This window comes from Suricata suricatta, chromosome 3 (assembly GCF_006229205.1).
Source record: "Suricata suricatta isolate VVHF042 chromosome 3, meerkat_22Aug2017_6uvM2_HiC, whole genome shotgun sequence".
Lineage (NCBI taxonomy): Eukaryota > Metazoa > Chordata > Mammalia > Carnivora > Herpestidae > Suricata > Suricata suricatta.
In genome coordinates this window covers 155397719-155410308 of record NC_043702.1, presented here as the reverse complement: position 1 = coordinate 155410308, position 12590 = coordinate 155397719, and positions in this window count along the sequence as shown.

The following is a 12590-nucleotide window of genomic DNA, read 5'->3' as shown; positions in this document are numbered from 1 at the left end:
AATATTGTTTCTATAAACACACTACCTCTTCCTCATTTTGCCTTTCTCCCTGTTAAATTTCACCTGCCTGAGATATCTTTCTCTTGGCTTTAAACAACCCCTATTCCTCTTCAACATACAGTTTGAATTCCACTATATTTTCCCAAAGTCTTCCATGAGCACCTCAGTCTAGAAAGCCATCTCTCTTTCCAAATGCCCACAGCAACAATAATCAATGAAATTCGTGGGTCATAAAACTTGTGTTATTTTGTCATAATTTTTCTCTTGAACTACTTGAACTACCTTTCAATATTTTATTATTATGTTCTTTTCAAGAATAGTACTCTATTCCCCCAGATTATAAAATTTCAGAGAGAACAGACTCTGCTCTCCATCTTTGTATCCACCAAAAATCACATCAACACTTTGCAAGGAGTAAACTCAACAAAACCCATTTGATACGGTATTCTACCCTTTGGGATGATGATAATCATAATAATATTAATATAACTTATTAAGCATTCACTATGTGCCAGGTGCTATGCCAACCACTGCATGTAGCATATCTCCGTCAATTCTCACAACAAACTTATGAATTTGGTTCCACTGTTACCTTTATTGTATAGCAGGTAAACCTGAGACTGGAGGGGCATTAAGTAATTTATTCTAGCTACATAGTGAGAAGTGGAAAAACCAGAACTACTTTTACCCTTTATGCTAAATTTCTACTTGGAGAAATTCACCTCTAGTACCCGGTGGACAAAATGTTATTATATACTCTCTGATGTCACTGATTTAGGAAAACCATTCATTATCAATAACAAATCTCCATCAAGTATATGTAGCTAGCTCCCAAAAGCAGTGAGAAAGCACTCTGAAATGGGCTTCATTAGAACTGAATGATGTTAAAGTTGCTTCATGGCTTTAATGAAGTAATATAAAATATCAGGGAAAACTAAATCATATTAATAGAAAACATAATGAACCAGTCCTTTACAACAAATAATGATAAATAGCAGACAAGAATTTCTAAATATTTTATAAACAGTAGAGAAGGATTTCTAAGTATCAGAGCTAGGGATAATTCTGGAAAATAACTAGGCTGTTTAAAAGGACAACCTGGAGAATCACTGTCAACTAAACCACTGTGAGAGAGAAAAGTGGTTTTTACACAGTCTCATAGGCTCTGGAATTGGTAAAATCATTTCCATGTGAATCATAACTAAAGAAAATAAAGACAAAGAGATTATAAAGTACTTTGAGCACAGTACTGTCTGTTCTTGGTTTACTGCTTCTGACAAACAACTCTCACAAATAAAAGGAGCATGAGCTGTTTGAGGATCTGTATGTAAATAGTTTGGGTATCTAATAAGAACTTTCAAAACTCAAAATCTTGCTCTCCCTCCAATGTTTATTCCTTCTCAACTTTCCTCATTTCAGGAAACATCATTGCTTCTTCCAAGTACTGCATTTTTTTTGGTAAGGTTTATCTCTTTTTGAGAGAGAGAGAGAGAGAGAGAGCGAGCAGGGGAGGAGCAGAAAGAGGGCGACACAGAATTGGAAGCAAGCTGGCAGGCTCCAGGCTCTGAGCTGTCAGCACAGAGCCCAAAGCGGGGCTTGAACCCACAAACCACGAGATCATGACCTGAACTGAAGTTGGATGCTTAACAGACTGAGCCACCCAGGCACCCCAAGTTCTGTTCTTTTCCCTGTTACATTTCGCCAGCCTGGAATTTCTGTCCCCTTTCTTCTTAGTTTTAAACACATCCTGTTCGTCAATATCCAGTTTAAATCCCACCATGTTTTCCCAAAGTCCTCCGATCACCCGAGGTGAGAACATCCCCTCTCTCTCACTCCTGAATGTTCACAGCAACCGTTGGCAATCCAACACGTGAAACGAAGATTCAGTCCAAGCCCTAGAGTCCTTCTGAACTTGCTCTTTCTGTCACGTGCCACATGCAATGAACGCATCAGTCGATCCCATCATCTTTCCTTTGAAGTGTATCCTGACGTCTATCGCTGTTTATCATCTCCACTACCCTGACCTGCTCCAGGCCACTGCCGTATTATACCTGGACTATTGCAATAGGCTCCTAATTGGTCTTCCAGCGTCTACCTCTCCATTCTCACCACTTTCCACAGGACACACACATACCTGCCAAAGTGTCCACCTGAAAATGTGCAAGATTATATCACTCTTCAAAGTTCTCCAGTAATATCAATTGCACTCAAGGAAAAAATCCAATATCCTTGACACGGACTACAAGGCCCATCAGCACCTACCGGCTCACCTATCTAATCTTCCTCTAAATTTTGCTATGAACCTAAAATTGTCCCCAAAAATGGAGTCTTTTTTTTAAGTAGTATCAGTAGATAAAAGTTACTTCATAGAGTTGCTGTGAAGGTTATATTATTCTCCATAACACATGTAAAGTATCTAATAAACAGACCAGCCTATGATAGACCTTCAAGAAATGCTTATAAATAAGTTTTTTCTATTGCTAAATCTTTTTTACTTTATGCAAATGGGAAAATATAGCTACCTAGAATATGATAATTTAATATTACCATCTGAGAGGTATGAAACACAATAATTGTTAGTTTACAAACTGAAAGAGAGTCAAGTGTAGGTCTATTAGTTTGCATTGTTTATGTAGATGGTATCTATCTCAGTACGTCATATTTCCTGGAAATTAATTACTTACAAAGAAATGAGTAGATTGTATGTCAATAAGGTCAGGCTAGCATCTTTTGCCATTTCATGTTTTAAGAATATTTGAGCATTTTCTAACTAAAATCCAAATTAAATGCAAACAGTCAAGTAGCACACAGAGACCCCATTATCAAGTCTTTCTGCTAGCTGAGAGGATGAATAATTTAATGAGTCATGTTAATTATTTACTCTCCAGCAGCTGTGATTGATTAGTGTTGACTGGTACATCTTGCTAATGTGATAGAGTACAATAAATATTGGGCTTGTTATGTTTTCCAGGACAAGGAAACCATGGTCTCTAATGACTTACTTCATTTGGAGCTTTTTCTACAATCTGCTAAAGTGCTGGAATACCCAGGTTAATCCCTTTACCAATAAATTTCTGTGAATTTTGTATTACCAGACCCATTGTCAAGGTCAGGTGAGTCTGCTGTTTTCAGTGACCTTCGTCTTAGAAAAGTTGACATCTCTTTCTCCATCTCTCTCTCTCTCTCTCTCTCTCTCTCTCTCTCTCTCTCTCTCTCTCTCTCACACACACACACACACACACACACTGCAGTTTGTGACTTAACAACATATTTAACCAAGCCTATGAGGTACTAAGAAATCCCAGCTACCTTTCTACTTAAGAATATCTTTTTAAAACATGTGCAGGGTTTTTTTTAACAACCAAATGCCTTTTGTGGGTTCATGCATAATTACACCCAATCCAGTATTAAATCTAAAATCTTTGAACTGAATGTGAAGAGCTTTTTAATATATTAAAATTTTTATTTTTTAATAGTTTATTACCAAGTTGGTTTCCATATAACACCCAGTGGAATGTGAAGAGTTTTTAACCATGGTCATCTAGAAGAAACTGTCACTGAGTGCTTCTACACCTTTGTTTCATTGTCATCCCCCTAAGGAGACCTCCTTAGACATTTTTTTGTCCTAATTCCCCCTCCCCATGAAATTTTGATATGTTAGATACACATCTGGTATATCTGGTTATGTACTATAGCCCTTTATAAGTCTACACGCCATTGTAATAGATGAGACTTTTTGATCCTCAGAAACTAATTTTTACTCCTTGAGAGCAATCTCACCCCTGGTGAGAATGCATTCACTGGAGTCTTCAGTGTATTTCCTCTTCACCATATTCTCATATTCTATATTTCATATTCTCATTTGGACACTGGAACTCCTTTATATCCCTCTTAAAAATGTTTTAATGTTTATTTTTTGGAAGAGAAAGAGTATTTTATTTAGCAGGGGAGGGGCAGAGAGAGGGCAAGACACAGAATCCAAGGCAGGCCCCAGGTTCTGAGCTGTTAGCACAGAGCCTGATGTGGTGCTCGAACTCACCGTGACATCATGACCTGAACTGAACTCAGACACTTAACCAACTGAGCTACCCAGGAGCCCCTGAACTTCTCTGTATCATACATTGCCCATGCAAACTAGTAAAAGTCATACCCCCAAGTCTAGGTTCACCCCCTAAATGAGGTAGTCAATACAATGCACGCGGTACAAACATCCTTTATCCCCTTTCTCCATCCCCCACCCCTGCAAATTACACATGCATATCCAGGCTTAAGCAACCTTAGGGCAACTTCTTGAAAGAAGAAAGAAGTCTCAGAAGAGCCACATGCAAACTGTGCTTTGCAGAAAGACTGAATGAGCTTGACTCTAGTCTTCTATTTTAATGAAGTATTAATGTTCACCTCTATCCAGTAGTTATCTCTCTCCCATTCATTCATTTAACAAATATTTGTTAGGTTGGTCAAAAGCCCCTATAAAGAAAATCAAAATACCTATTGATCAAAAAGAGATAAATTTCCTGGGGCACCTGGGTGTCTCAGTCCATTGAGTGTCCAATTCTTGATTCTAGCTCAGATTATAAACCCAAGGTCATGTGATCAAGCCCTGCATTAGGCTCAGTGCTGAGTGTGGAGCCTTCTTGGGGTTCTCTCTCTCCCTCCCTCTCCCCAACGCATGTGCTCTCTCACTCTCTTTCTCTCTGAAATAAGAGAATTTCTTTATTAAAAAAAAAAAAAGAAGACAAGTTTCCTGAACTTACTGCACCAATCAAGAAAATCAGCTTTATGTCTTAAAATCTCCAAAATAGACAGTTAGGGAAGGGCAGGATATTTATAGGATTATGGGTTATATAGGTTACAGGATTATAAGATGATGCTGAATGATTTTAATGTAGCTTTCAGAAAGCAAAGAACCATTTGGAAACAGGCAGAGTTAATGACATAACTTTGGATTGCTGGTCACAATGAAGTTGAGGTCTTAAAATGAATACTGGTAACCAAGCTGTTCTTCAAAGCAGTCCTGAGGAGCAACCTATTCATTTTTATACATAAAGTGGTTTAGTTAGTTTGTGGTCTTAGTTTCCTGAAACAAAACAAAATAATAATAGTAAGTTTTGCTTGGTCCCAATACCATTTAACATAGGAACTGGGATTTGTTTCATTTCTCACCTCTTGCAATTTCAGATGTTAATTTAGGCACTAAGATGCAGCTGTGAACAAGACAAGTTCTCTGCCTTCAAGAAGCTTCTATTCGAGCAAGAAAATAACCTTGAAGATGATATTACGTGGAGTAAACATTTTGAAGAAGTGTAAGTTTCTAGGGAAGTATATATCAGAGCAAACTCATTAATGAGAACACTATAAGAAAATGTCATTTTGTAAATTGTCTGGGAGAGTTTCTAAGACATGACAAGAAGGATCCTTGAGAACACCCACTGGCTTGTCAGTGTCTGGGCTTGAAGGTGAATGCTATGATGGGAAAGTTTACTTGATTTTTTTCATTGTAACTTTGGAAAGATCTATAGATTAAATAATTTCATCTATAATTACATATAATATATAAATACATACAATCCAATTAATTGCACCCCATATACTTTTAAGCCCCAGCTAAGAACTGGAATGGTCTTTTAGAAAATTCTAAGGAAGATGCTGCCTCACCCTTGGAGTTTGGGGGGATGAGCAAAGCAAGGCATAGAAGCTTGATTAACACTGTAATCTAAAAACTATTAGTCCTGGGCAGCTGGGTGGTTCAGTCGGGTAAGCCTCCGACTGCGGCTCAGGTCAGATCTCACATTCATGGGTTTGAGCCCCGGGCTCTGTGCTGACAGCTAGCTCAGAGCCTGGAGCCTGCTTCTAGTTCTGTGTCTCCCTCTCTCTCTGACCCTCCCTCTCTCATGCTCTGTCTCTCTCTGTATCAAAAATAAATACAACATTAAAAAAAATTTTTTTAATAAAATAAATAAAATAAAAAATAAAAACTATTAGTTCTGGGCAGCTGGGTGGTTCAGTCAGTTAAATGTTCAACTTTGGCTCAGGTCATGATCTGGCAGTTTGTGAGCTTGAACCCCCACATCAGGCTCTGTGCTGCAGAGCCTGGAGCCTGCTTCAGATTCTCTCTCTCTCTCTCTCTCTCTCTCTCTACCTCTCCCCAGCTCATGCATCCAACTTTGGCTCATGATCTCGCTTCCAACTTTGGCTCATGATCTCACAGTTCATGAGTTTTAGTCCAGCATCCAGCTCTGTGCTGACAGCTCAGAGCCTGGAGCTTCCTTCAGATTCTGTGTCTCACTCTTTCTCCACCCCTCCCCTGCTCACACCTCTCTCTCTTTCTCTCTCTCTCAAAAAAATAAATGAATATTAATTTTTTTATCTGCAGAAAACCATACCCTGGTTTTCATAAATGTTGCATATTAGTAGGTCTGAATATCAGACATACATGTTTAAGAATCATACCTAAGTGGTTTTCTTGATACAAGTCTTTGGAGTCCAAAGGCTTTAATTCCTTATCTGTCCATACAGGAAGGCAAATCTAACTGGCAATTGAAATCTAGAATTACAAAGCACTAAAAGTTCAATAAATCTACTCAAGAAATCCAAACATATCCTGGAAAATAGGACAATTTAACTTCATAGAGTTATTGGTTTGGCTCTGTCTATTCTGGCTCCATTTCGACATATCCTCTGGACAGAACATCCATGAGCCAACGACTCCTACTACATTCTTCCCTCTCCAATCTAGCAGGTCTACTTGCACCCTTCTTTCTTCACCACGAAAATCGACTTCATCTCTGACACGCTCAGTCTGGAAATAAACATCACACAGGCACACCAGGCAAACCTGGACTAATCTGTGTCCAAATGTTCTGGCCCATAACTTACTAATATTGTGATCCTAAGTACGTCACTCAAACTCTTGTGCTTGACTTTTCTCACCTGTAAGTGGGGGTACAACTAATATCTAGATTGTAGAGCTGTTCTGAGGTGTAAGATAATGAATGAAAAGGGGTCAGCACAGTAACTAAAAAACAAAGAACTAGACAGTTTAGCTCTGATTATTATTCATGCTTTCAACAAGGTTCTTCAATTCTTTTTTTCTTAACTGCTGCTGACTCCAGTAGAACCTTGACTCTCATCACTTCACACCTCACATCTTATTATTTGAACAGCTTTCCCACAGGTTTTCTTACCATCATTTTATTCCTTTTTAGGAATTTTTTCCTTAGACATTAGTAATTCATTATCCCTGTTCTCAACTGCCCATCCCATCAGGTTCCTGGTTTGTACACATTCTTGTGCCTCACTTTCAAGGTTTTCTGTAACCTGACTCTACGAAACCAACCTAGATCCATTCTTAATTCACAATAAGTAGATTCTTTTGGGTAGTTTTCAGTTGTAACAAATGGTTAGAGAGAGACAAAGCCCATAGGTTTTCTCTCACAGCCTTGGCAATCTGCCCCCAAAAAGAAAGCAAAACTGAGATCTGAATCTACCACCTGTCCAAGTGAATATCTGACCCTGAAACAGTGATTCCCGCCTGTTTTATAAGCTCCATAAAGGCCCATCTCTCTATCCTTTATAGTGTTCCAACAGTGTTCTATATGGAAAATTTACCTGAAGCAGATTCTATGCTATTCTTTTTTTCCCTTCAGCCTTAATGAGATATAACTGACATAAAACATTATGTAAGTTTGTGTATAACATCTTGGTTTAGATTTAGTACATTTATATATTGTAATATTATCACTACCATAGCACAAATATCTGTCACATCCCCTATTTACCATTTTTGTGTCTGTAGTGAGAACATTTACGATCTACTCCTTTTGCAACTTTCAAGTATATAATGCAGTATGATTAACTATCATCATCATCCTGTACATTAGGTCCTCAGAACTTATTCATCTTATAACTGGAAGTCTGTACACTTTGATCAACATCTCCCCATTCCCCATCCTCTCCTCTATTCTAATGGTGGGATTCAGTTAACTTTCTGGTCAGAGTTAGGCAACAGTATCTACTGCTGAACAAGTGAGCCCAGCCCACGTTCAGAATCCTAAGCCTACAGAGCCTTTCCAAAGCATGTGGTCTGTTGGACTACTGGATCTCTCAGCCTTCTTTATGTACCAACTGCCATGCCTGTACAAAATTTCCAGACTGGTAATGGACTGAAAAATAATCTCTAATGTCCTTTATACTAATTAATAAAGCAACTGACACTAATTGAAATAAAGATAGTAAATTTCTCGCCTGTCTGGGGCTCTAAATTTGGGGGGCTCTACATAGACTCTTTCATATATTGCAAACCCCCTCCGGAGTGCATATTTCTAAGGTACCTCAAACGTTCACTAATGGACTTAGGGTTACATCTACACCTTCTATGCTGAAGCATTCAACCGTAAGTTGCAGAATATAACATCTAATATACCTTCCCTTACTCCCCAACACACACACTCATCTAGAGCAGGGTTTCTTGACCTTGGCGCTACAGACATTTTGGACTTAACACTTGTGGGAGATGACTTGTACATTGTAGGGTATTTATTACACACCTGGTGTCTACCCATGAAATGCCAGCAGCACCCTCCTCCTGCTATGACAAGTAAAATGTCTACGAACATTACCAAACACCCCAGAGAGGGAAAACCATCCGTAGTCAAGCACTTCTGCTCTAAGCTAGATGATCCTTTAAGGTCATCCCCAACTACCAGGATTTTTTTCCTTCTTTGCTTTTGCTTACGTGAACCTCCAGTCTTAGAAGTTGTCTCTTCTATTCCCTTACTCAAATATGACCCATCCTCTAACACAAGGTAGCTACAAGCACCTCAAAAAAAACAACCAAACAAACCAGGAAGCTGTCAGAAATGATTGGTTTCGTCCAGTGAGTGCAGCTTCCAGATCATTCTAGTCCCTGCAGCTCTGGTTACCTTATAGTTCCCTACTCGTCCTCGGTACCTCATCTATGTTACCGGCCTGACCCTAAGAGAGTTTCTTGTGATGTGTAGACCTTAATGTGAAGTATCTATAAATCATTCTTCCAAGACATTTCCCACTCATTATGTCCTTACTTAACCTCTTCCTTTCCTGGAGACGTTTTACACTCTAAAGGAAAAACATGAACACATTCTGGTATTAAAATCTCCTGCAACTTAATTTGCTCCTGTTAACAGAAGTAAACTATTAAACCACAATATACAAAAGTCATTTATTCTCTAAAATAGTCCCAGAAATCACCAGTTGTCAGGTTGGTTAAAAAATGGTTCATTTAGGGGCGCCTGGGTAGCTCAGTCAGCTGAGCATTTGGCTTCAGCTCAGGTCATGATCTCACTGTCCATGGGTTTGAGCCCCGCATCGGGCTCTGTGCTGACAGCTAACTCAGAGCCTGGAGCCTGCTTCCGCTTCTGTGTTTCCCTCTCTCTCTGACCCTCCCCTGCTCATGCTCTCTCTCTCTTTCTCTCTCAAAAATAAAAAATAAAACATAAAAAATTGTTCATTTAGATTAATATAGAGTATGAGCAGTTCTGCAATTTTTAGAGAATCAACACCCATGAAAGACAGAGTTCTTAATAAAAATTCAGGTGGGTGGGTCCATTTCTATAGCAATGTATGAAGTCATTTGTATTAGGTGAAGGGTATAAGTAATAATTTTATGCACTACTAGCTAAAAATAATTTTTAACTCTCGTTTCTTTTTTTATTTTTTTATGTTTTTTTTTAATTTTTGAGAGACAGAGAGAGACAGAACAAGCAGGAGAGGGTCAGATAGAGAGGGAGATACAGAATCTGAAGCAGGTTCCAGACTCTGAGCTCAGTGGCTCAAACCCCACGAACTGTGTGATCATGACCTGAGCCGAAGCCGGATGCTTAACTGACTGAGCCACCCAGGGACCCCTTAACTCCCTTGTTTATAAAAATAAATTCTATCATATTACATCAAGAACATCATAAAAGCAAATGTTGGCAAAATACAAAGTTAGGTGAACCCTAGCTGTTCTCAGCAAGGTTTAATAAACATAGCAGGAGCTACAACAAATTAATGATTAATAAAAGCATTGGGAAGATGCAATGATATATCTGTGCACATATTATAAACATAGATTAACTCAATTAAATGTAGCTTTATCTGAATCCAGTTTATAATCTCTAAGAGTTTTATAGTTTTTCCTAAGATGCAAATGAGATAAAAATTTGGTAACATTTTATGGAAATATCTGATTATCTTCATGTCTGTTTTATATCAAAAGTCTTTAACAGTACAAAAAAAATGTTCCCAAACTGAAATAATGTGCTATGATCTCTGTGAATTATCTATTCTTTGTAAATATACATAATGTCCAGTGTTTATCTTACCCATCTCCTTTACCAACTGAAGTCATTCTACACCTCGCTTTTTTTATTCTTACAACAAACATTCTGTAATGTTACTGCACAGCCAGACACTCCTCTTCCAAGAAAACCTCTTCTTAGGTAATATGGCATTTGCTGATTCTCACAACCACCCCTGCAGAGAGTGAAATTGAGCTTATAGATGTGGATATGAAATCTCAGAAAATTTAAGAATGTTGTCTGATTTTCAAATTTTTTTAAGTTCTTATTAAAAATTTTAATGTTTATTTTTGAAAGAGAGAATGAATGGAGGAAGGCCGAAGAGAGAGGGAGACAGAAAATCCCAAGAAGGCTCTGAGCTGTCAGCTCAAAGCCCAGTGTGGGGCTCGAGCCCATGAACCATGAGATCATGACAGAGCCGGAGCTGGACGCTCAACCAGCTGAACCACCCAGGCGCCCAAGAACACTGTCTGACCTTTTAAGGAGAAAATGCAGAACCCAAACTCAGGCGGACCTGATTCTAAATCAATAGTCTTGAAGCTACTCATGCCACTCATCAGTTTTCTGCCCCTTAGCAAAAGAATCTTGACTGTCGTGATTAGCAGGGCCCACCTAGTTCAGTTATCTCTATATAATCACTGTAAAATGTTCTTTGTGTGAAATTTTTGGGGATTTTATAAGTGGAACTTTAATTGAGAATGGGAATAAAAAACATTCCCTATAAGAGTAAAATATATATGGATATGTATAGAGATATTACAATATGTGTTAGAATGCATTAAATAAATGAATGGCATCCATTATATACATAACATTGTAAGTATTCACTGGATGAAAATGAGGATCTGAATAAATTTCCATGTGCTTCTCACGGTGGAACTGGTAAAACACTTTAATTGATGTGACTAGGTGAAGAGTCTCCATTCTGGTCTGGATTTCTCTCTCTCTCTGTCTCTCTCTGTCTCTCTCTGTCTCTCTCTGTCTCTCTCTCCCTCTCTCTCTCTCTGTTTTTTTGCATGTTCTTCTTCTTTAATGAATATTTCACTCTTTTTGTGCCATCGTGGTCTATTATGGAATGCTGGTTTATTAAGCATGGGATCTTTATTTTTCACATGCCAACAGTTCAATTATGAGCTCTCTCATTACAGTCTAACAATATTTACTCATAACGACTACTTGATATTTGCCAATCGCTGCCAACACATTTCATTTACTATCTCATATTAATATTTGCCAGTCACTGTACTAAATATGTTTCATTTACTGTAACTGTATTATAAACCTTTTTACTATCATTTTGTGATTGAGGAAATTGAGGCTTACAGTACTGTATGAATTCGAACGTCACACAGCTGGGAAATGTAAGACTGGCAATCACATGCAGAATTCCAAGCTGCATACTCAGCCACCTTGTGGTACAGCTGAGGAGGAAATGTTTCTCTACAAAGAACCTTTGTGAAATGTCAGCTGCATGCTTCACGTGCTAACCAAGACTGTTCCTTTCCTCTGTTTATGTAGCGTTCTGTGTCCTCAGGCCACTACCCTTTGTACCAAAGGAAACAATCAGCTCCCTGTAAAGGAAGGAGGGCTAATGTTTTTCTATGGAAAAGAATAGAACTTCCAGGTTTTTTAAATGTTTATTTATTTTGAGAGAGAAAGAGCAGACAAGGGACAGAGAGAGAGAGAGAGAGAGAGGGAGACAGAATCACAAGAAGGTTCCTTGCTGTGAGTGCAGAGCCTGGTGGGGCTTGAACTCATGAATCAAGACACCATGACCTGAGCCAAGTCAAGAGTTGGATGCTTAACCAACTGAGCCACCCAAGCACCTCTTAAATGTTGTATTAAAGTTTATACCAAGAAATTTATTTTGCAGTGGAAATTTACCTCCTGGAAATTTAGTCAAGTTTTTTCCCCTAAATATTTAAAAAGCAGTATGCTAAAAGTTACATATCAGAGATCTATTCAAGTGAGTGCATTTTAGCCAAAATCCACATATTTGGCAGTATGACTACATCTATTATTTACAGTGAAATACTTCCTGTACCTGGGGAGATTCTTGTCCTGGAAGGCATTTAAAAACATGAAGAGCTCAGATGTATTTTTTTTAATATATTATTGTCAAGTTGTTTTCCATACAACACCCAGTGCTCTTCCCCACAAGTGCCCTCCACCATCACCACCACCTCTTCTCCCCCCTCCCCCTTCCCCTTCAACTCTCAGTTCATTTCCAGCATTCAATAGTCTCTCAAGTTTTGTATCCCTCTCTCTCCC